This window comes from Pinus tabuliformis, chromosome 8, assembly GCF_031772625.1.
Source record: "Pinus tabuliformis cultivar Carrire ecotype Pingquan chromosome 8, CPIR1, whole genome shotgun sequence".
NCBI lineage: Eukaryota > Viridiplantae > Streptophyta > Pinopsida > Pinales > Pinaceae > Pinus > Pinus tabuliformis.
In genome coordinates this window covers 601,263,623-601,289,879 of record NC_142294.1, presented here as the reverse complement: position 1 = coordinate 601,289,879, position 26,257 = coordinate 601,263,623, and the positions used below count along the sequence as shown (strand labels likewise).

Genomic DNA, 26,257 nt, shown 5'->3' with positions numbered 1-26,257 from the left:
GAGTGTACTCCAAGATTAACACAATTCCAAGCATAGATATTCGAGATGCTCCTACGTGCTTTGAACTTAACTCTAGATATTTGAACTTAAATTTATATTGTGTTTTGAGAATATTTTGAAATGTGATAAATAAGAGTAAATAAGTTCTTTGTTTAGTTTTTTTAATTAGGGTTTCAATTATTTTTAAAATTTAAAATCAAAATAAAAAATATTTAATATTGGAAAGGTATTTGAAGTGATCTATAAGGAGGTACATATTAGTTCATCTTACCCATACTAATTCCCTTCGAAAAAGGGTAGGCTTGAGAGCAGTGTCTCATCCACGTTGAAAACCCTCGCATCCTTCCCATCACCTAAGAGTGTGAGAGAATTAACATCAGCCATGGATTCTTTGGCCATCATTTGTGAGTCCATAACATATTTCCTTCCACTCCCAACCATGTAGCTTTTCATGGATTCCACGAATTCAGGAGGCATCATGGTTGTTGGGATGGGGTCCCCTGGGTTAGTTTTGGGGTTAAAATGATGTATATTTTGTAACTAATGTAAAGTCTCCTCGATTTGTGGATGCGTAGTGGATAGATGGTTATGAGTCAAAGGGGTTCTAGCCCCTTGTTTATGTAAGGGTTGAGTCGGTTTTGAGACCCACACATGGTCTATGGACCATGGGATTGTATGTAAAAGGCTATAAATAGGTGTGTCTTAGAGAGTCTAAGGTATAATCTTGGATGTAATGGCTTAGTAAGAGAAAAGTGATAGCGCAGAGAGTGGGTTAGATAGGAAAGAAAGGCTCTGCAGCTGAGTGCACAAAGACCTAGGTAGAGTCCACAGCTAAGTGTGCGGGCCCCTGCAGCTGAGTACACATGGTAGTTTTGAGTCTGTAAAACTGAACTGAAGATCAATAAAGAAGATTATTGAAGAATTCATGTGTGTATTTGTTTATTTATGTTTACTTCTGTTTACGATATATGTTGTGAATGAATAATGTGTTTATGAACTATTGATCTAATGATGCTTGATTCACTTGAATAAGTCTTAATAGATGAACATAATAAGTGTTAAGTACTTTCATGAAGACTGTGATGAATTCTGTTATGTTTTCTAAATAACTTAAGTAGATCTGCGCGAACACTAACCTAGGATTGTTCTCTAATGCGTGTAAGTGGATAAATCAACTGATAAAAGTCCACGAAAGCCAATTGTAGACCTTCGCGAAGGTTTGAATACCGTTTGAATAGAGTTGTAGTACCAAGCCCTAGGGGCTTATAGATCTATGCGAAGGAAGATGTAGGGCGCTAAAAGACATCACACTGATCCCTGGATGTAGAAACTTGGTTCCACCACCCCCCATACTGCTTTAGGTGAGACTGAAGTCTGCGCTGCGTGGGTTGTTGCAGAAAGGGACAGTAGTGTAGGGTTTTGTTGGTTAGTGCAACTAACTTTAAACCTGGGTTAGGACCCCCTAAGCCAACAAATGGTTCTGTTGCCAGGATGATCTTTGTTTTGGGGACCTATTAGGATGGGGTCCCTTGGGTTAGTTTTGGGGTTAAAATAACACAAGTTTTGATGTATATTTTGTAACTAATGTAAAGTATCCATGATTTGTGGATGTGGAGCGTGTACATGGTTAGGAGTCAAAGGGGTTCTAGCCCCTTGTTTATGTAAAGTTTGAGTAAGTTTTGAGACCCACCCATGGTCCGCGGACCATGGGATTGTATGTAAAAAGCTATAAATAGGTGTGTCTTAAAGAGTCTAAAGAATAATCTTGGATGTAATGGGTCAGTAAGAGAAAAGTGATAGCGCAAAGAGTGGGTCAGATAGGAAAGAAAGGCTCTATAGCTGAGTGCGTAGAGGCCTAGGTAGTGTCTGCATCTGAGTGCGTGGACCCCTGTAGCTGAGTACGTAGGGTAGTTTTGAGTATGTACAACTGAACTGAAGATCAATAAAGAAGTTTATTGAAGAAGTCCTTGTATATATGCTTATTTCTATTTACTTTTATTTATGATATATGCTGTGGATGAATAATGTGTTTATGAACTATTGATCTAATGCTGCACGATTCACTTGAATAAGGCTTAATAGATGAACGCAATACATGTTAAGTACTTTCACGAATACTGTGATGAATTCTATTATGTTTCTAAATAACTTAAGTAGATCTGCACGAACATTAACCTAGGATTGTTCTCTAATGCACGTAAGTAGATAAATCAACTAATAAAAGTCTGCGAAAGCCAATTGTAGACCTTTGCGAAGGTCTGAAGACTATTTGAATAGAGTTGCAATACCGAGCCCTAGGGGCTTATAGATCTACGTGAAGGAAGATCTAGGGAGCCAAAAGACATCACATTGATCTCTATATGTGGAAACTTGGTTCCAGCATCCCCCCATATTGCTTCGGGTGAGACTGTAGCTTGCACTACGTAGGTTGTTGCCAAAAGCACCAGTAGTGTAGGGTTTTGTTGGTTGGCGCAACTAACTCTGAACCTAGGTCAGGACCCCCTAAAACAACAAATGGTTCTGTTTCCAGGACCGGGATCTACTTGAAGGAGATGTGTGATGTCACATCACTAGAACCCGACGAAGAAAGAAATTGAAAAGTGGCTCGATAGAAAAATTCACGAATTCGCGGTGCAGGAAAACAGGAATCTGTGCCTATCAAAGGAGTAGTGGTTGGATAGGTATTTGTATATGGAGATACATGAAATTTTATTCTACACCTTCCTGATCAAATTATATGAGTGGTTAGATAAGTTGGCAGACGGTCAAGGGAGGTGGAAGCTTGACGGACCAATATTGTGGACTCCAGAACTGGTACGACGATTATAAGCCTCTGAAGACAAGATCATGCAGGCTGTTGATCACTGGTTCAATCGAATTATAGGAGGATTTGTAACAGAGTTCGCGGTTGATACATCAGTCAGCTACAACGAAGTGAAGTGAAGGTTTTTCAAAGGATCGTGAGGTAAGTATTTAAGATATTTGAATACTTGGATTAAAATGTTGTTATGTGAAAAATGGGTTATGCCATTGCCTTGATTATCTGAGCTACGCGAAGTGGAATACTCTTTAGAAATCGTGAAGGATCAGGGTTGGAGTATAATCCATTGATTGGACCTCTGTTGAATGATAACGAAGGGGTAGAACAAACTCCTTGTGAAGCGTTGTTCAGCTGATAACACATGTTTTTCCGCAAACACTTCAACCATATAGTCCACCTCCACCTCCACCCCCACCACATACACCTTTTCCCACACTTCCACCATCACCATCCGCCATGGCGAATACGATGAAGCTTTCGATCTTCAAAGGCATTGGGAGTGAAGATACAGAGCAGTTATGGTTTGTTGCAAATGTTGTGTGGACATCGCAACATATCATTGATGACAATATAAAGAAGACATAGTTGGTTACCGCTTTGCAGGATCGCACACTGACTTGGTACATTAAGTACTGTTATGATAATCCTCTGGCATCGCTAGAAGATACTAAGGATGCTTTAAACAAAGAGTTTAGTTGGACTTAAGGAAATCACGATGAGGGTTGATGAGATACCTTGAGAATTAGATCAAAGGTTGAAATGTGTGATTCGAGAAGCTAACATGCAGCTCATGGATGGTCAGCATCATGAATGGTTTATAGCTTCACTTCTACCCCACCTGAGAATTGCTCTATCGCAACAGAAGATAGGAACTCAGGCAGAAGCCTTAGAAATCGTGATGAGGTTTCATGCAATTCCCATTCAAGATCCGACCTTGGGGGTACAACAGATTCACTCCTAGTTACAGAGCCTATGTTTAGAATTGTAAAGCTTGAAGAGAGATAAGGAGACTAAACCAGAGGTGCGCGCGAAAGTTTGGTGTATGAAGTGTAAGAGCCAAGGGCATGATAAAAACCATTGTCCTGTATTCGTGAATTATATTACAGGAGGGGGACCAATTCCCCTAAAGCGGAAGCCCTAGCAGGGCTGAGCATGGGGGCTGCGCTATGGTGCACTATTTGTCAGGTTGCTGAAAAAATGACAATGGATAATTGTCATTTGCTTCAAAAGTTCGTTCAGAGACCCCAACAGTTGTGATATGACTTCTCTAAATCTGTGGGCCATGATGAGCACCACTGTCGCAGCTATGAGCTAATGATGGAAATAACACCTACATACCGGATGCAAGTAGAAACTTGGCCCCCAGAGTAGAGAACTAGAGGAGCACACAGAGGTTATCAGGGAAGAGGATGAGGCCGCAGAGGAGGAGGACCTCGCAGAGGTTGCGGATAGGTTATCTGCTACAACTGTGGGACACTAGGGCACTATGTGTGGGAGTGCCAGAATCAGACATGCTTGTCATGTCAATACTTGTTATCGGGAAAAGTGTCTATTTAGAACTACTCTATCCCACTAAGGTGTGACAGCTACCTTAGAAACAAACAGAGAAAACTACTTTTGTATTCTTCTTTATGAACTATAAACAAAGAGGAATAGGATGAACCAACCTGTGTCTTGCGCTAGTCCTTCGATCCAATCTCTCTCCTCTTTGACAGCTTCCAGCTACCTGCTCCCTTACTTGCCCAGCTTCACCAAGTACCTGTAAGATCACAGAAATAGGAAACTATACAAAGACATGGGTTTATATTCATAAATAACTTAGGATCAGATTTAAGTTAACCATACAAATGTAACAAGCATCAATGAAACACAAGCATGGAGAAGAAACTCAAATAGTTTTATTGATATTCAAGAAGATCTAGGAGGAGTTACAACCGATGATTCCTGACCCAGCATCAACCTCCCAGCAAAGAAGTCCCTTCTTCACCCCCAACAAAGCATAGATCACCCAATTCTCTGATATGTATCTCAAAACCAACAACAATTCCTTACAATGTGCAAAATTCCAGCCTCTGGATCTCTGGGATGAGGGATCCATATATAGATGTATGCAAGGAGGATGAGTCAGCTCATGATTTGATTAGTGGCTTCTCTCTGTCAGTTCTTGCTTCCACTTGGAGACTGAAAGCCTCTTACTCATCCTTGGTCCAATTCAGTGAGGCAAGTGTCATTGGAGAAGATTTTGGAAGCTTCCATTGTCTCTCCACCTCGTGGAATGACACTGCCACTTGTCATTTCCCGCTCAACGCACCCTGGTAGTGCATTTAGGTGCGTTGCAACGCACCTAGCTAGTGGACTTAGGTGCTATGCAACGCACTTGGCTAGTGGAGCAACTGAAATGATCCTGTTTTGACTTATTCTGAGCAGTTTCTGGTGGAGAACTTCTGGGAGAAGCTGTAATTTGTTGACCTTGTTCCTTTAGGAGCTAGAACAACACTTTTAGGGACTTAGGAGCCCTTGGTTTATGGACATTTCATGCTTAGAGCTGTAAGGCACAAAAATGTCTATAATAGTTGCCCCCTAAAGTATGAGGTCGTTTATCGGGTGAAATGCTTTATTAGGAGGATCCGAAGTTCTTTCAATGCTGGGAGGAGACCTGTAATAAGATACAATACAATACATTATCTTCATACTGTTTTCATGATCTAGCTGAGGCGGGCATTCCCATGCTCAGCTTTATAAATTCATTTTCATGTACATAGGACAGACAATTGTCTGATGGTAGACTGATGATTCTGATAGAGCCATCATCCTTTTGGTAGGATGATTATCTGTGCTGCAATGCTGTACATTTCAATGTCTTTATTTTCCTGAATATATATCGCAGCCCGGATGGATGAAACTAGATCCGGGGTCTTCAATCTCGTCCGATCTTCACTCGAAGTACAAGTCGATCCATGTGAGAAATGTTTTGAAGTCGAACATGGAAAGACATCGCTTGATTACCAGTCAATGATGTAAACTGTTAACAAGCGCGAGAGGAATCACTGATAATGATAATGACCCTCAAGGTACTGCAGTACAATTCACGTGGTGTGAATAAAGGACTTGGCATCGAACACCACGCAAAATCTTTCGGTCGAAGGTCATTGATGTAAACCTGTTGTCGGAAGTGAGAAACTTGCCATTGAGGCATGCAAGCTTCAAAGTACTGAATGGGGTGTTCCTAGATCAACTTCTTGGATAATGAGCTGATGTCGACAAGGAGTGATCCGTCATAGGAGGGCCTTAATGAATTCCACATCAATGACACGGAACGGAGCAAATGATTTTGATGGAGGTGAAAACGATCTGATGATATATGGTTCAGGGTGGCGGTCATGAAAGAATGGAGTACAATGTATGGTAGTGGGCAGGACACAGGTGGCCTTTCTGGATGACTTCTCTTGAACATGTCGGCGACACTTATGTGATGGATTGGTAGCATTAACCCCAAATGTGGATGCTATGGCGAGACCATGGCGATGTGACTGGTGAATGAAACAACCCAACCCGACTCGGGCACGAAGTGGAAGTGTCATGTTCAAGAGCGACTTGCTACCAATAAAGATTCTTTGAGTTTTCTTCCCAATTTTCCCCAGTCATTCCTAACCAGTACCTCTTTATTTTTGTCAAGCTTGAGGAGGATAACATATGCTTGTTCTATAATTTGCCCTTCGGGCAAACCCATCGCTATGTTTTAACGAGCCTAGCGATAGTGAAACTCGTTCTCGTCTAAAGACAAGTTTGTCGCTATTAATCTTTTTAACGAGTCTAACAACAAAGATAACTCGGTCCTTTTCATTTTTAGAGAGTCTGAAAAGGTACGTAAAGGTAACTCCAAAATTCCTTTTTCGTCATCTAATCCCTTAAGTCCGAAAAAGTATAAAACAATACAGAAGGGATGAATTTTCGATTGTTTTAATGAGCCAAACAAAACAAGCGCTCGATCTTTTTGTGCAATAATCCCTCAGGTCCAAAAAGATTAAAATCTAGAGGAGGGATAGCACTTCCTGTCCCTTTAATGAGCTGGAAGGCCAAGGACTCGACAATCTTTTCATATTTTACGAGTCAGTTGAAAAGAGCTTAAAGAAGACTCGTCTTTTGAGGAACGAGTGATAAAATGGCTAGCAGCTGATTCCAGGTAAGGTTTGGAATTTTCCAATCACGGCAGTGTCACAAGGATGGCTAGTGAAATCACTCTTCGCATCTGTTCCTCAAAATGGGTAAACAAACAAATGGAGGTGAATGATTGGCCAATGGAAAATTGGAGGTGACTGTGCAAACACGACCAAGGCTTTAATGGCTGAAATGCTACATTCACGGTGGTTATTTACCAGGGGATAGTTCATTTTTTAATGAGCTTAAACGAGGGTGGAAACATTTGCTCGGTCCGGGTTTATTTTTTAACGAGCTTGAACCTCGCGGTAAACACTGCTCGATCCGGGTTTATTTTTTAACGAGCTTGAACCTCGCGGTAAACACTGCTCGATCCGGGTTTATTTTTTAATGAGCTTGAACCTCACGGTAAACACTGCTCGATCAGATGGTCTTGTTTTGATTTTTTACCATAAATAACTTTGTCCTTCCAAAGATCGTACTGTATTTTCAACTGCTTCATCAAACTAGTCAGAAATTAACAATATTTGCTTGAAAACGAGATTAAAACGCTAATATTTTACTTTGAACTACGGAAAAGTAATTAAAAAGTGTTTTTTACCTCTCATTTTACCATTTCATTTGAACTTGGTTTGTTGGAGCTTTGGAGGTGGTTTCTGTTGGGATATTCCGACACATAGGAAATAGTTAAGTTCAACTTGGTCTAGTATAGAGTTAGGTAAAGTGTGTTTCTTTACCGTTGTACATTTTGTAACTTACAATCCGACGGTCACGATATGTAGTGATCTGACGGTTCACTCTCTCCTCGGTATTACCGACACTTGATCCATGGCTTGACACCCGATTGGTCCATGAGTTCTATTTAAAGCGCATGGAGGGTCATTGTTCGGGTAATCCGTGCATGAGAGAAAGCTTATGTAAATTTTCATTCTTTGATTAATAAATTGCCTGAAGTGGCCACGTTGGCTCAGGCCGTGGACTGTTTCCCTCTTTGAGGGTTTTAACCACGTCAAAAATACTGGTGTATTGATTTGAGATCTGGTTGTGAGCGGTGTCCTTTTGGTGTTCTTTCTGAGGAACTTACCCTGTAAATTCCTACATGGTATCAGAGCTATTTGAGGGCCGCGTCCGTTGGTGATCCAAATCTGAAGCTGGTAGAACTGCATCCGACTGCCGTGTCCTAGATTTGCTATTTCTGACTGCTTTCGGGCCGAGAGGACTGCTCTGTTGTGTTCGGAGCATCTGTTCTAGTGAGGAACCCCTTTCGTTTCACGCGAAAAGGTTTCTGGTAGCCCTAGCTGCGTCATTTTTAAGATCTGGAGGTATACAGTCTTTATTTGTAGTTTACTGTTATTTTCTCTCTGCTTATTTCGGTTTCGGTTTATTTAGCTTTTTTTTAACCGGATCTATACCTTTCATTTCTGCGTATGCTCTTTGCCCTGCGACTCTGTGCGATCTGGGCAAATCAGAAACAGAAAGGAAGGATTTTTCTCATGCGTATGCTCTTTTCCTTGCACCTTAGTGTGATCTCGGAAAATCAGAAACATTGAGAAAAATATTTAGTTTTTCGGCTAAAGCTAACTTTGAGCCGCAAGGTTCATTTTTGAAAATATTTAGTTTTTTGGGTAAAGCTAACTTCGAGCTGTAAGGTTCGTTTTCTTTGCATGTCCGTGTTGGGTTTTGTGTTTTGTGTTTTGTAGGGAAAAAGAGCTTTCTCAAGGCAAGCACGCAACACAAGCCCCCCCCCCCCCCCTCTCTCTCTCTCTCTCAAATTTTTTGTATAGATCAATTGGTTCAAAGCTATTTTAAGAGAGTAGAGGTCTTGGGTTCAAGTCTCCATTTTGTGGGGGCGGACTTTTTCATTTCTGCACATTCGCGCACTTTGCCGGCAACTTCAACAATTTTTTTTCAAAAAGCCATAACTTCTTCATCCGGAAGCCTTTTTCAGAGCCGTTTTTTTTTAAAACAGCCTAATTTTTCGAGATCTATCCATTGGAACACTTACTTTCAGCATCTTCAGCTTCAGTTTTTAAAAAAAAATGGAAAGTCCATGCCAAGTCATTCTTGACAGCACTAACTACTTCCAATGGATATCCTACATGGAAGATTTACTTAGAAGTAAAGGTCTCTACAGAATAGCCACAGGCCAAGAGAAGAAACCAAAAGATGAAGACAAGGCTGCAAAATGGGAAAATAGACAAGATCAAGCACGTGGTTTGATAGGGATGTCTATTTCTCCTGATCTTAGATTCCATATTGCAGAACTTGATACTCCTCATGAAGCAGTGGAACAAATCACTAAAGTTTTTGGGATTAAAAATGAAATTAGAGCCCATCAACTTGAAAATGAGTTGCTTACATTGGATCCTAATAATTTTTCTTGCATTGAAGATTTCTTGTCCAAATTCAAGACCCTTAGATATCTCTTGGAAGGTGTTAAGGTTAAGAAAGAAGATAGTAACCTTATTTATTCCATCCTTACTAAGTTGGGACCAGCCTACTCTGTATTTGTTTCCACCTTCCATTCTACAAGGGAAGCTTTCATTTGTCAAGGAAAAGACTACAAGGCCCCTTCCTTTGACTCTTTTTGTGATTCTTTAATAAGAGAACAAGAAAAACTCTTACACCTTGGTCTTCTTAATCTTGGAAACTCTTCCAAGAAAGCGTTAGCCGCCCAGCAGCAACCAAATTCAAAGAATCCTAAGAAGTCATATCCTAAAAAGAATGGTCCTAAACCAAACAAGGGTCCTAAGCAAACTCACCCTCAAAATGAAAGATCATTTCAGCAAAATGATAAGACCAATAAAAACAAATGGAAGAAGACTGATAGACATTGTAACTTTTGTAATCGAGATGGCCACTTAGAATCTAAATGCTTTAAGAAGATGGAAGCCTTGGAAGCCGCAATGAAGAAACATAACATCCATGTGGAGCATTCTTCAACTTCAACTTCAACTTCATCTTTAGGAATGGCACTTTCTGCATGTCGTTGTCAATCATCTCAGTTTGGTTATGCATTAAATGTATCTTCTTCTTCTCATTCTCATGAGTGGCTCATTGATTCTGGAGCCTCTTATCACATGGCCAAAAACAAAGCCATGTTTTCTTCTTTAAATGATTGTAACACCAAAAATATATATGTTGGTGATGATAGATCTCTTAATGTTGTAGGGACTGGAACTATTCATCTAGACAATGGTCAGTTTAATGATGTATTATGTGTTCCAACCTTATCCTGCAACCTTCTATCTGTATATCAGATAACTCATTCAGGTGAAGGTAAAATTGTTGAATTTTCACCTCATGATGTTGTAATCAAGGATCTAAGAGATCCTAAACATATTCTAGTTACTGGTATTGCTGATGATTCCACAAGGTTGTATAAGTTTCACAACTTTGGGTCATCAAATCTTCCCTCAGTATTTGTTGCTCATAATGATGAAGTGAGCAAACTTTGGCATGAGCGATTTGGTCACTTAAACTATCGCTCCCTTCAGCATCTATGTAAAGAAAATATGGTGACAGGTCTTCCTATGGTATCTTGCAGAGATGGTGTTTGTTCCGGATGTGTACTCGGAAAACATCATCGGGACAGTTTTGAAAAACGTGCCTCTTGGCACGCCTCAGCCCCTTTACAGCTTGTGCACAATGATTTATGTGGTCCACTTCCTGTTGCTTCATTCTCTGGCTGCAAGTATTTCTTAACTTTCATTGATGATTTCTCCAGACGCACTTGGGTATACTTCTTAAAACTCAAGAGCGAAGTATTTAACACTTTTTTGGCCTTCAAAGCCTTTGTTGAAAAACAATCTGGACATCAAATTCTTAAGCTAAGAACTGATAATGGTGGAGAATATGTTAAAAACACATTCATCAACTTTTGCACCGAAAATGGAATTCAAATGCAACATACTGTTCCATACACTCCACAACAAAATGGTGTAGCTGAAAGGAAAAATCGCACCTTAAAGGAAATGGCTAATTGTATGCTGCAATCTAAAGGACTCAGTCTTAGTTTTTGGGCCGAAGCAATTAATTGTGCAAATTATATAATAAATCGCACTCCTACTAAGGTTCTAAAGAATATCACTCCAGAAGAAGCTTGGAGTTCCATTAAACCAGATGTAAGTCACTTTCATGTTTTTGGAAGTGAAGCATGGGCCCATATTCCAGATGAAAAGCATAAAGCTTTAGAACCTAAGAGTGAGAAATGTACTTTTGTTGCTGAAGATGTAAAATGTTATAGACTTATTCCATTTAAGTCCAAAAATGTTATCATTAGAAGAGATGTAAAATTTGATGAAAACAAATCGGCCTGCGAGCCTAGTCCGGCGGATGTGCCACCTCTTCCTATCTCTTCTACTTTTGAAAACATTTCTTCTTCAGATGATGAAAGTGAGGATGACAATCCTCCCCCACCTTCTCAGGATCCTCAACTTCCAAGATGGGTCCGTGCTACTCGGGATGCAGCAGGTGATCTTGCCAGTGATCCTACAGATCAGCGACGTACACGTTCTCAGTTTGAAAGAGCCTCTTCTTTACCGGCTCAAGCTCCAGTAAATCATGATCCTGACACTTTTGCAAAAGCTTCAGGCCATCCACATTGGGAAGCAGCTATGAATGAAGAATATCATTCATTGTTGGCAAATGATACATGGGATCTTGTTCCTCTACCAAAGGGACGCAAACTTGTTAGATGTAAATGGGTTTACAGAACCAAGTATGGACCAGATGGGAAAGTTGATAAACATAAAGCTCGTCTTGTTGCTAAGGGCTTTTCACAGGTTGAAGGCATTGACTACACTGAAACCTTCTCCCCTGTTGCCAAAATCAACTCTATTCGCCTTGTTCTTTCCTGTGCTGCCTCTTTAAAATGGGAAGTCCATCAGATGGATGTTAAATCTGCCTTCTTGCATGGGGACTTGCATGAAGAAATCTATACGGAACAACCCATTGGCTTCATCCAAACAGACTCCAGCCTTGTATGTCGACTTAAGAAATCTCTTTATGGTCTCAAGCAAGCTCCTCGGGCTTGGTATGCCAAAATGGATAGCTTTCTTTTAGAATCTGGCTTTTCTAGGTGTTATTCTGACAATACTGTCTACACCAAGAAAGTGGGCAACTCTCTTATCATCCTTGTTCTTTATGTTGATGATCTTATTCTTACTGGTAGTGATCCCAACCTTATAAACCATATGAAGTCCAGCCTTAAAAAGAAATTTGAAATGACAGACTTAGGACACTTGCCAGCCCCTTCTCCCTTTCAATCTGGAGTCAAACTTTCAGTCTCTTGTACTTCTCCTGAAGTTGATGCTACCTTATACCGTCAACTTGTAGGAAAACTCTTGTATTTAACCCATACTCATCCTGACCTTTCCTTTGCTGTTAGCCTTGTTGCTCGTTTTATGCAAAACCCCCGTGAAAGTCATTGGAAAGCAGCTAAAAGAATACTTCGTTATGTTCGAGGTACAGTACAGTTTGGGATTCATTACAGTGCCAAAGCAGCTCCTCTATTAGTTGGTTTCACTGATTCTGATTGGGCTGGTGACCCTGATGATCGGAAGTCTACTGCCGGTTATGTCTTCACTCTTGGTTCAGGACCTATTACATGGGCTTGTAAGAAATAGGCTGCCATTTCTCTTTCGTCAGCAGAAGCAGAGTATCGTGGTGCCGTGGAAGCTAGTAAGGAAGCCTTGTGGCTTCGTCAGATCCTATTAGAGTTTGGCTTTGAGCAGCAGCATCCAACCACACTTTGGTGTGACAATCAAAGTGCCATTCAGCTATGCAAAGATCCAGTCCAGCATCAGCGCAGCAAACACATTGAACTACACATGCACTTCATCAGAAAGCTCATTCATGACCATGTTCTTGAAGTGCAATATTGTTCAACAGATGATCAGGTTGCAGACATCTTCATAAAGGCTCTCACAGAGGCGAAGTTCACTAAACTTCGATATATGCTTGGAGTTCAGGAAGTTGTCACTAAGGGGGGATAGGCTCTAGTGCCTCCTTCCTTCTCCTATTGTGTCATATTTGTAAATCCTTCAATCCTATCCCAAGTTGTTCTTAAGGGGGGATGTTAGGATATTCCGACACATAGGAAATAGTTAAGTTCAACTTGGTCTAGTATAGAGTTAGGTATAGAGTTAGGTAAAGTGTGTTTCTTTATCGTTGTACATTTTGTAACTTACAATCCGACGGTCACGATATGTAGTGATCCGACGGTTCACTCTCTCCTCGGTATTACCGACACTTGATCCGTGGCTTGACACCCGATTGGTCCATGAGTTCTATTTAAAGCGCATGGAGGGTCATTGTTCGAGTAATCCGTGCATGAGAGAAAGCTTATGTAAATTTTCATTCTTTGATTAATAAATTGCCTGAAGTGGTCACGTTGGCTCAGGCCGTGGACTGTTTCCCTCTTTGAGGGTTTTAACCACGTCAAAAATACTGGTGTATTGATTTGAGGTCTAGTTGTGAGCGGTGTCCTTTTGGTGTTCTTTCTGAGGAACTTACCTTGTAAATTCCTACAGTTTCCCCCTCGATTTTCATCAGTTGATTTCGGGAGATTTTGTGGACGATTCTCGGCGCCGTTTGGACCAGGTAGGAGCTAAACCTGAGCTCTTTCATTTCATGGTTTCCATTTTGCATTTTGAGCCTGATTCCCTGCTTTTCTAAGCCCCTGGGGTTTGAGGGACTCGTTCTGCCATCAATGCACCCCCAGTGTATCGAAACCTGCGTTGAATGCTGGCCTGTCTGAAGGCAATCTGGCTTTCAACGCACCTAGAACACTGCTGCAGGTGCGTTGGGCGCAGAAAGGGAATTTGTTGCACAATTTTTGATGGAATTTTTGCCTGTTTCTCACCAAAATCAGGACTTAACTCCTCTCTTGTTTGTTTTTCAGAGATCTTTGGAGTAAGATGACCCTTACATGGCGAGAACGTGAGCATGAAGAAGAGGACATGATTGCCCTACATGATCCAGTTACAGTGAACACACTGCGGAATTGTGGCTTGCTGAAGTTCTTCCGCATTTCTAGCATGAGACAGCAGATCAACTTACTGCAGTATTTGCTCGATGCTTGGGATCCTATCAATCAGGTTTTCCAGATTAGGGGCAAATCTATCCCCTTGACTGCAGTAGACATCTATTTCTTGACTGGCTTGTCGAGGCGGGGTGCCCCCATCTCTTTGTCAGGTTCGGCCCGAGGAGGCGATTCTGTGAGAGATTATGTCCGCCGATATTGCAGAGAAGGATCTCAGCCGAGTAAAGACGGAAAGATCATCATCCGTGATGTCACTGACAGGTCCCTTAGGACTATCCTGTTTACTTTTGGTAGGATGGCCGGTAGTGCGTCTCTTCATGTAGCCAACAGATCCTATATGTAGCATGCCTTGGAATGCCTCCAACCGAAGGTGTTCAACTGGTGCGACGCAGTACTTCTTGTGATGAAATAACAGTTGACCAAGATAAAGAACGGGAGGTTGAAGAACTTTGGGTATGGTTCTATTTTGACCGCCTTTGCCTTGGAGAAGATACCACTGATGCAGCCGCAGTATATTGCACTCGATTTACCTTCTCCTACTGAACCACGTATGCAGAGATGGGTTGACCATATGTCTAGGCATGCTGGTCAGTCTCAGATTTCATTTTCTGATATCTTCTTCAGGTGGTTTGATCGTCAGGAGATGGTTTATTCTGAGTATCCATATGCTGGCATGAACTTCCGGCGGCCTCTCCTGCTGGGGCAACAGCTGGTACTCTCAGGCGAACTACTGGACAAACAGGACCAACATCTGCATGTACACATGAGTTTGATCAGAGTCTTGATAGAATAAAGCACAAGGACATTATAAACAGTAAACAGCAATATGGTCAGAGATTTTACCAATAGCACCCCACTGCTCGCCATCCGACAGTACTAAATAGATTCTGGGTTCGATCCCCAGTGGAGTCGCCATTTTGTTATTGGGAAAAGTGTCTATTTAGAACTACTCTATCCCACTAAGGTGTGACAGCTACCTTAGAAACAAGCAGAGAAAACTACTTTTGTATTCTTCTTTATGAACTATAAACAAAGAGGAATAGGATGAACCAACCTGTGTCTTGCGCTAGTCCTTCGATCCAATCTCTCTCCTCTTTGACAGCTTCCAGCTACCTGCTCCCTTACTTGCCCAGCTTCACCAAGTACCTGTAAGATCACAGAAGAAGGAAACTATACAAAGACATGGGTTTATATTCATAAATTACTTAGGATCAGATTTAAGTTAACCATACAAATGTAACAAGCAGCAATGAAACACAAGCATGGAGAAGAAACTCAAATAGTTTTATTGATATTCAAGAAGATCTAGGAGGAGTTACAACCGATGATTCCTGACCCAGCATCAAACTCCCAGCAAAGAAGTCCCTTCTTCACCCCCAACAAAGCATAGATCACCCAATTCTCTGATATGTATCTCAAAACCAACAACAATTCCTTACAATGTGCAAAATTCCAGCCTCTGGATCTCTGGGATGAGGGATCCATATATAGATGTATGCAAGGAGGATGAGTCAGCTCATGATTTGATTAGTGGCTTCTCTCTGTCAGTTCTTGCTTCCACTTGGAGACTGAAAGCCTCTTACTCATCCTTGGTCCAATTCAGTGAGGCAAGTGTCATTGGAGAAGATTCTGGAAGCTTCCATTGTCTCTCCACCTCGTGGAATGACACTGCCACTTGTCATTTCCCGCTCAATGCACCCTGGTTGTGCATTTAGGTGCGTTGCAACGCACCTAGCTAGTGGACTTAGATGCTATGCAACGCACTTGGCTAGTGGAGCAGCTGAAATGATCCTGTTTTGACTTATTCTGAGCAGTTTCTGGTGGAGAACTTCTGGGAGAAGCTGTAATTTGTTGACCTTGTTCCTTTAGGAGTTAGAACAACACTTTTAGGGACTTAGGAGCCCTTGGTTTATGGACATTTCATGCTTAGATCTGTAAGGCACAAAAATGTCTATAACAATACTGCAGTTAGTTTGACCATACTATAGAAGAATGCCCGGTGTTGATAGCTAAGATGCAGAAAAAGAAGGCACAACCTCAACAGCTGACACAGAACTTACAAATGATGAGATTCGAGCCCTGCGAAGAGGATCAGAGCATGAATATAGTGTTAAGGAGTGGAATAATGACTAGTGATGATAAGGGAAAATAGCCTGAATAGGATGGATGGGTCTGCAAGGACCCAAAAAAGGAAGTTGTTTTTGATCTGGAGAGCGCTAAAGAAAATTTTATGGAAGCCAAGAAGAGCTTTGCTGAGGCCTCCACCTCGGGAAGCCAAAGCAAAGCACAAGGAACTAGCGCGCCTAAAGAGGTGGATCCCTCTGTCCTAACCATGTTCTTGGAGACTTGCATGAAACTGCTGCGTGATATAAAAGCTGTGAAATGCCTGTAGGAGTTAGTAAACAAATGCGCTAGCAAAGAGAATGCCCTTGATGGACACCGCGTAGTTAGAAAATTTGGTAAACACAAGGCACGAACAAGGCGTGAGATGATGCTCACCACACAAATAGGAGACTATGAAATGGATCAGGTATCTGATGCGAACATGTTGCCAAAGCAAACATGGGAAAGGATGGGGAGACCTGTGCTGCAATGGTCTCCAATTCAACTCAGAATGGTGAACCAGCAGAAGATCATCCCTATGGGATGATTATAAAGAGTCATAGTTGATATAGAAGGAGCGAGCGTGATGGCTGACTTTCAAGTGGTAGAGATCATTGATGACAGTAATCCATACCCTACACTGCTGGGAATTGACTAGGAAATTGACATGAATGGGGTCATCAACTTGAAGAAGAGGACAATGTCATTTGAAAGTAAATCTCTTCAGGTTGTAGTGTTGTTGGACCTTGTAGAAGGGGCGTGCTACACTGAACCAGTCCACGACTATGAAGAAAGTGGGGATGAACTGGAACACATCTATAAAATAACAACATGAGACCAGGACTGGATCAATCCGATGGCAGATGGACTTATTACATGGGACCGGGAAAGTTCCTCCACCTTTGATTCAGATGAATAGTTGGAACACTAGCATAATCATTTACATGAAGTATCTACACTGCGCTGTAATATGATGACGAAAACGTTGCGTTGTGTTTCGTAGGAGGTAAGGAATTTACCCTATTATGATGGTTTAACTAACGTAGATAAGTTTTTGGATGCATTTGAGTGTGAAGTCCCCGAAGATCACCGCTTCCAAGCATTAGATTTGGCACTACGCGCTATGCCCGCACGATGGTGGGGTATGCACAAGGATAGCTTTGATGGATGGAGGGATTATAGAAGAATGATGAGGTTATGGTTTGGGTGGCCTAACACTAGATTGGTTCATAGATATAGTGGGAAGGATGATTCACATGATCAGCTAGCGAAATGGACTAAAACTTATGGGAAGGAGCCACAATTGGAGTGGGTACACTTATTTTGCCATACCTTGGATACAATTCCCATGAAATGGTATCTGGAAACGGAGCTCTGCCATGGCACCATAGAGTGGAATATATTAAGGGAAGGATTGTTATTGATCTTCAGTTTTGAAGATGGCTTCGCAAGCATTGATGAAGCTCTACAAGAAATTAAGGCAGTTATCTTTAGAATGTCACAAGAACCATTGGAGTGGGTCCATCCAGATTGGAGCATCCAGCTGTGCCATGTGTTGGAATGTTATAATGTGATTGCTGAAGAGGAGGATGACGATCCAAGGAATATTAATATCCCAGTAGTAGAAGGGTATCGCGAAGTCAAAGGTCCACAAATAGAAAACCCAGACATCACCACACCATTGAAAATAAAGCAAGTAAGAATTGGTACTGAAGCAGAATCGAAGTTTGCAAATATTGGGGATTATTGGGATGATGGTATTGTGGACAAAGTTATTGAGCTACTCTGAAGGTACCAAGATGTTTTTCCTACCAAGTTTTCAGGCCTGAAGGGCATAACAGGCGACTTGGGTGTCATGAAGATTACGCTGAAGCCGTACACAAAGCCTATTAAGCAGAGGTTGTATCGTCTTAATCCAAAATACAAGGAAAATGTTTTTCAGGAGTTGGATAAGATGCAGGAGGCGAGCATCATAGAACTTGTGGAGGAATCTGATTGGGTGAGATTGATGGTGGTTGAGGAGAAGAAACAAAAGGGTGAAATAAGGATTTGCATAGATCTGAGGAAGCTTAATGATCCCTGTGTCCATGATCCATTCCCAACATCATTTATTGATGAAGTATTAGAAGATTTTGGAGGGAAGGAGGCCTACTCATTCATTGACAGGTTTTCACAGTATCATTAGATCAAGATCGCGCCAGAGGATAGGAGAAAAACAACCTTTTCAACAGAATGGGGTTGTTTCCAGTATATTGTGATGTTGTTTGGACTCAAGAATGCATCTACGATATTCTATCATGTATTTATAGAAGAATTTAAAGAGTCTATCCATAAGTTCTTGTAAGTATACTTTGATGATTGGACAATGTTTGGTTTACTGAAGCACCATGTAGCAAGTCTGCGCCTGATGTTGGATATGTGTCGTAGATATCAGATTGTGTTGAATTTGAAGAAATGCCTATTCTGTGTTCCCTTTGGAATCTTATTGGGTCATGTGGTGTGCAAGCAAGGGATGATGGTGGACCCTGCAAAAATCATGGTGATATTGAATCTGGAGGCCCCGAAGAGCGTTAAGCAGTTGCACGCGATTCTAGGACATACATGATATTACAGAAAATTTATCAAAGCATCTCCTCAGATTATTACGCCCATGGAGAAATTGCTGAAGAAGGATGCAACATTATGTTGGGATGAAGAATGTAAGGAAAACTTGGATCTATTGAAAGAAAATATGGTCACCATGCCGATATTGGTATTCCCTGATTGGAAAAAGGAATTTCATGTACATGTGGATGCCTCTTGCATTGCATTCGGTGCAGTGTTAATGCAGGCCATGAAGGAGATATGGACCACCCTATCACCTTCACGACTAAGAAATTGTCGAAGGTTGAGAAGAATTATTCAACGACTGAGTGCGAAGGATTGGCCATTGTGTACGTGCTGCAAAAATTCAGGCATTATCTGTTAGGAGGGCATTTCGAGATGTACACAGATCATTCTGCCTTGAAATACCTAGTCAATAAGCTTGTGTTGTGGGGGAAGATTTGCAGATGGTTGGTACTATTATATAAGTATGACTTTGAAGTAATTGTGAAGCCATGAAGGTTAAACGTAGGACCTGACCATCTGCCATGGATCAAAATAGGAGAGGATCCTACCAATTTAGAGGAAGGGTTACTAGATGCGCAGCTCTTCGCGGTGTGCCTATTGGACAATCATTTTGTAGATATTATTCACTTGTTGACCACAGGGATGGCACCAGAAGGGTATACAGGTCAATAAAACAAGGAACTTGTAGTGCGCATGATGAACTTTTCAGTGATTGTGGGACATTTGTATAAGATGGGTGCTGATGAAATATTGCGAAGATATGTGCGAGATTTTGAGAGAAATAACATTCTCGCTGAAGGTCATGGAGGGTCTGTGGGAGGAAATTATGAAAGAAAGGTGATCGCGCAAAATATTTTGCACACAGGTCTCTGGTGGCCAATGCTGCACAAGGATTCCAAGGTGTATTGTAAAGCATGCGATGCGTGTTTGAGAACGGGCTAACCATCGCAGAGGGATGAGTTTCCACTACAGCCTCAAGTGTTGTTGTAGCCATTTGAAAAATGGGCAATTGACTTTGGTGGGCCAATTTAGCCCCCAGGGAAGAGAACTGGTGCACGATATATCATCAATGTGACGGAATAGCTAACCAGATGGGCAGAGGCACATCTGGTTAAGGATAGTACAAGGGCTACAATAGCGAAGTTTTTGTTTGAGTATGTCTTAACCGGATTTGGTTGTCTGAAAGTGTTGATGAGTGACAAAGGTATGCACTTTCTGAATGAAACAATTAGCGCATTAACTGAAGAATTTCGAGTCTACCATCGGAAGAGTACGCTGTATCACCCATAGGCCAATGGAACTGTTGAGGCCTTCAAAAATATTTTGGAGAACGCGTTGACGAAGATATGCAACGCATAGAAAAATGACTGGGATGTGCATGTACCTGCAGTACTATAGGCGTATAAGTCTACTTGTAAGAAGATGACAAGACAAATTCCATTTAGATTGGTATATGGTGTCGAAGCTGTAATGCCGATGGAGTATATTGTGCCTAGTCTGCGCATCACATCTCTCACAGGTATGGTGAATTGTGAAGCCTTGGAAGAACAGGTGGCGCAATTGATGGAGCTTGAAGAGGATCAATTCTTGGTTGGATTTTATCAGCAAGTATAGAAGGAATGTGAAAAAGCATGGCACGATCGGCACATCAAGATTTGCACATTCATGGTAAACAATCTAGTCTTGTTATATGATAGTAAGTTCACTAAATTTTTGGGTAAATTTCAGATGCATTGGCTGGGGCCATATATTATCAAAGAAATTATAGATGGAGGCACAATTCATCTCACAAAGCTGAATGTAGAACCTTTTCCAGGAAGAGTGAATGGAAGCTGATTGAAGATGTATACATGGGATCATGCGCAATGACTATATGGCAATAGGAAAGTCTTAGTGTTCCTGGCAGTTGCAAAGGAGCGTGGGACTATAAACTACACTGCTAGGGTCAGAGGACTATGTAGTAGGCGGGCTATGCGAAAGATGATGAAGATACAACCAATGAAGCTATGCGCAGGAAGTTGCGCTATGGAGGGAGGTGTCATGTAGCACAATAGAAAAGTGACTGTTGGAGTCACTGTTCATGATTTGACAGCTAGAAGATGATTAAAAGGAGAGGGTTGGCGGCATTTAAGGCCAAATCTTTGAAGATCTACTGCCAAAACAACATTAATTTTCATAATTTGGGGGGAACGGTCGGATTTGAATTCAAAATCCCCTATAAATTCTGCATGCCAGCCCGACAGAGAACACTTTGTGCCCTTAGAGTTGTTGTTGAATTTGTTGTCTATCGCTCATGAGCCAAGCGTTTTGGGAGGAATTCTTCGCACACAAAAACGTTTCTGTGGAAGCCCATGATCTATTTATGGAGAGGATGACTTCCACCAACCTTTTAGAAGTTTTAAGTTCGGAATCCACTGTATTTGATGCCCGAGGACCTGAAGTATCCAGTGTTGAAGCCACACTTGCGGTGCCCACCACGCTGAGGTCACTAAGGCCAAAATAATCCATGGCAAAAGAGCAAAGGAGAAGCAGAAAAAGCTGGTAGAGGTGTGCGCTTCCCCAAGGAAGCATACCGCGAAGCCAGCCCAGAAGAAGGATAAGCAAACAACGAAGGATAAACAAAAGGTTGTAGACATGGAGGTGGAAGAAGGTCAGGGAACGAAGGATATTGATGTTGAAGGCACATAACCTATAACAAACCTCCCTAGGTATATCCCTCCGAGAAAGAGAAAAGTGAAGATCACTAAAGACCCAGACTCAGAGAAATTTACCATCTCCACACCCCTGCTACTTGAGTAGGTGCCTTTGAAAGGTACGTGACTTGCGCGAGTCCCATTATTGAAGATGGAGGATTGGTACCTCACAAATCATGTTAATTTCCCACCCTTAGCAACGGACAAGTACATGAAGAGAGTTTACTATGAAGAAATAGGTATGACAACGCTGGGAACAAAGTAATGGGTCCGCGACATTGAGCAATAAGGATTGCTCAACTCGATATGGGTGCCACATTACCACCGCACCCCCATTAACACAATTTGCATATGCCAACTACTCACTTTGGTGCATGATGGGTGTTTATGGCTAGGAGGGCCTATACCCATCACAGATATGCTCATTCACATTATTATGCACCCACCACATGAAGGTCTGAATCCGACCAAAGAGTTTGGTGGAAAGACGAGAGAGAAGGAACTTGCAGAGCGAATGAAAAAAGATTACAAACTAGTGAAAAAGTTGTGTGGGTATTTCATTTTGTCCATATTAGACCCCATAGTGCAATTGGTCGCATAGATATTGGCATGAGGCCCATGATGAAACCAAGCCGTTTCATTAAGCTTGGTTACTTTTGTCGATTATATTGGTTGCATGGGAACTTCCGAAGGATCGCCAGTTTCCTCCACTGGAAGAAGGATTACCGGAGGCAGCACTGTTAACCTCCTTGTGGGATATAGAAACACAATTCTTTTGGGTCCTGATGGAAGGGAGTCTCTGCATGGCCATTAACCAACATCCAAGGTTGTCCCAAAACTTGTACACGCAGTTGCCAACCTACGCAACATTTAAGGGTGACTTTCACAAGGTGTACATCTAGGTGCAGAAGCATCCAACACAGAAGTGGAATGACTTGTCATATTTGGTAACAGAGACTGATGTGCAAGAGGTAGTGGCGCTCTGGCTAGCCGAGTGGCGTGCCCCTTCAGATCTAGATGCTGGGCCAAGCATAGGTATGGAGAGTGCGGCCGCGAAGAAAAGGAAGGAGACATCTAAGCAGGCTATGCAGAAGAAGAAGGATGCTGCAGAGAAGGCTCGGGATGAGAAGGAACATGCTGCTAAGGAGGAGGCAGAACACAAGCAGCGCGAGACCCAGAAAGGTGACAAGTCACCTTCACTGGAAAAAAAATAGAAGAGCTTATGCGACAAGGCGACAAAGGCGAGGAGCGACATCACACCCCTTCATTCTAAAAAGATGTGAGTTGGAACAACAAGGTGGATCGCGAAAGAAGTAGAAAGCTCAGAAAACACAAGTTGATCCCATGGTGCTCACAGAAAGCGATCTGGATGAGATCAGTGATAAAGTCATGGATGTTGCAACATAAGTACTACAACAGTTGGAACAATAATATATACAAACATTGGGAGGAGTCCAGAAGGATCTTCAAGAGGTGGAGCTCCAAGCAACCAAGATCCAAGCATATTTCGAGAAAGTGAGCGGCACAACAGGCAATTCGGCATGAGGTCAAAGTACATGCGCGGAGATGATTATGTGGCTACAAGATGTGTGAGTCTTCCCCTTGCCTCCAGGTTTAGTCCACTTCAACACTGAGGAACAATGCGCCCTCCTTGACAAAATCCCAAATATGGGCTTGAACCTTGCCGCGATGCAATTGGAGTCATTGCATGCATTATTATAGGGAATCGTGGAAGATCTTCGCATCAGGGAACAATGAGCTCTCAGTGTTGTCACCGAGATCAAAGTTAATAATCTGCATTTGTTTTCTGAAAATACACAAGTTTTGCAGGAGAAGGAAGCGCTCTAGGCGCACAGTTCATGACTAGAGTTAACAGTCGCAGAGGCATGTAGAACAATGCTTGAGCTTCATATTCCTAAAGATGCACAACCAAAATCAAAGATCAAGAAGTTAGCCGCTGGTGTGCGCGAAGCAAAGGTAGAGGTTGACCAAGTTCAATTTGAACTCAATATGAAAATAACTGAGTTGCAGTTAAAATTGTAGCCCACAACTCCACCTGAGGTCCAGGAGCAGCGCAGAGCCGCCATTAGAGAAGGAATGGCCACCTTGGATGCCACAGTCACTGACTATTCGACATTATTTGAGAAATCAATGGAGTTGGTGACAACTCTACAGGAAGACCCCAACCTGCAGACACTGAATACAGAGGTTAGGGAGCTGCAGAGGTAGTATGATGAAGTTAGGGCAACAACACACTCCATTTCACCAGCACAACGCCTAGCCAAATTGCAGGAGGGGAAGCAGCTCCTTGTGTAGGTAGAGGTGGCATAGAAGAAGGAGGCCTTGCTTAAGGCCAGGCTGCAACCTTGGTTAAAGGAGGCTTACCAGGTCATGATCAATATTCATGAGAAGCTAACGGGCTTGCAGCAGATGCAACAGACAATGACGTTGGCCGCAAAAGGACCAGCTATAGAGAGGCTGGTTGAGGAGGTCAAGCAAGCAGCCACTCAGAGCACTGCCGAAGTTGCTGTCATTCAGGTGGAGCTAGGGTATCTTTATAGCAAGATCACAGTGCCAGCTGAGTGACTCGATGGAAAGTCACGATCTTTGTGTTGGATGGTTGTTGGGATGGGGAATCCTGGGTCAGTTTTGGGGTTAAAATAACCCAAGTTTTGATGTATATTTTGTAACTAATGTAAATTCTCTACAATTTGTGGATTTGGAGTGCGTAGCTGGTTAGTAGTCAAAGGGGTTCTAGCCCCTTGTTTATGTAAAGTTTGAGTTGGTTTGGAGACCCACCCATGGTCCACGAACCATGGGATTGTATGTAAAAGGCTATAAATAGGTGTGTCTTAGAGAGTCTAAAGCATAATATTGGATGTAATGGTTTAGTAAGAGAAAAGTGATAGCGCAGAGAGTGGGTCAGATAGGAAAGAAAGGCTCTGCAGCTGAGTGCATAGAGTCCTAGGTAGAGTCTGTAGTTGAGTGCATGGACCCCTGCAGTTGAGTGCGTAGGGTAGTTTTGGGTATGTAAAATTGAATTGAAGATCAATAAAGAAGATTATTAAAGAATTCCTATGTATATTTGTTTATTTTTGTTTACAATATATGATGCAGATGAATAGTGTGTTTATGAACTATTGGTCTAATGATGCGCGATTCACTTGAATAAGTCTTAATAGATGAACACAATACATGTTAAGTAATTTCACGAAGACTGTGATGAATTCTGTTATGTTTTCTAAATAACTTAAGTAGATCTACGCGAACACTAACCTAGGATTGTTCTCTAATGCACGTAAGTAGATAAATCAACTGATAAAAGTCCGCAAAAGCCAATTGTAGACCTTTGCGAAGGTCTGAAGATTGTTTGAATAGAGTTGCAATACTGAGCCCTAGGGGCTCATAGATCTGCGCAAAGGAAAATCTGGGGTGCTAAAAGACATCACATTAATCTCTGGATGCAGAAACTTGGTTCCAACATCCCCCCATACTGCTTTGGGTGAGATTGCAGCTTGCACTACGCAGGTTTTTGCTAAAAGGGACATTCGTGTAGCATTTTGTTGGTTGGCGCAACTAACTAAAACTGGGTCAGGACCCCCTGAGCCAACAATGGTCCATGAGCACTGGGTGTTTGTTTCTATGCCCAACCTCCATTCTTCGAAGTTATGTTGTCTCTCTTGCTTCAAATCCCACATCTCCCCATGCGCTGTGAATTGATATGATACGTTTCCATAGCTATTGGGTGTGGTCGACTGGATATTGCAACATTGGTGGTTGATGCGAATGTGCAATGCGGAGTGTTGGAAAAGGGAAATTCATTGAAGATATTGAAGGTATTGGTTGTGATAGACTGCAGAGCACAAAGTAGGATGGGATGGTTTTGGTTAATGAGGGGAATAAAAGTTGTGGAGGATGAGGGTGAGATTCAAGTATAGTATATATATGTATGAGGCGGTATATACATGTATGTGGGTGATTCTACTTAGCTCCCACAGATAAGAAAAAAGAGCCATATGTGAATAGTGTGTTTTTGTTCGGTCCCTATACTACTAGTGTAACCCCTTATTGTTATTAGTGCAACCCCCTTATTATATTTTTGTACCCATGTAGTCCCCATATTGTTATTATTATGCCCCATAGAAGCCCGCTATTGTTATTGTTGTGCCCTTACATTATTATTGTTATGTCGGCTCTCATTACATTATGACACCTTAGACTCCTATATATAGAAAGGAGGTATTGTCATTTGTATCATCCAAGAATTGTTAATTTGTGTAATGTAAAGGAGGTTTCCCCCTCGAAGAATCTTATTTCTAAGGCGTTTATCTATCTTTTCTATCTTTTTGTGAGCTAGTTTCATAACATTTGGTATCAGAGCTTTGGATTCTAGGGTTTCGCTGCTTGGAACCGATCATCATGGAATTTTCGCTATAAAGTTTTCGATATGAAGTTTCAGAAGCTAAAAAAAAGCCATTTGAGAAGAAATTACTCTAAACCTCAAGTTTGAATTTTAGATCTTATCTAGCTATATTTTCGGAGATATGATCTGAGGAAGTTAGGGTTGTTGTAAGCTCCAGAATTCCATCTCAAACAGGTCATCGTGAAATTTTCGCTATAACATTTTCAATACGAAGTTTCAGAAGCTTAAAAAAAACCCATTTGAGAAGAAATCATTCTAAACCTCAGGTACCAGATTTTCGGAGATATGATCTGAGGAAATGAGGGTTTTTGCAGACTCCCGAATTACATTCCAAAAAGGTGATCTTGGGAAAATAGTAATAACTTTCTCTGCAAGCATCAGATTGAAATTTCGTAAGAAGCTAG

The 26,257-nt window shown here is 41.7% G+C and overlaps 1 pseudogene; it reads right to left on the bottom strand.

Moving 5' to 3' along the window:
• Positions 1-276: 276 nt before the first annotated feature.
• Positions 277-25,331, bottom strand: LOC149236917 (uncharacterized; annotated as a pseudogene).
• Positions 25,332-26,257: the final 926 nt, after the last annotated feature.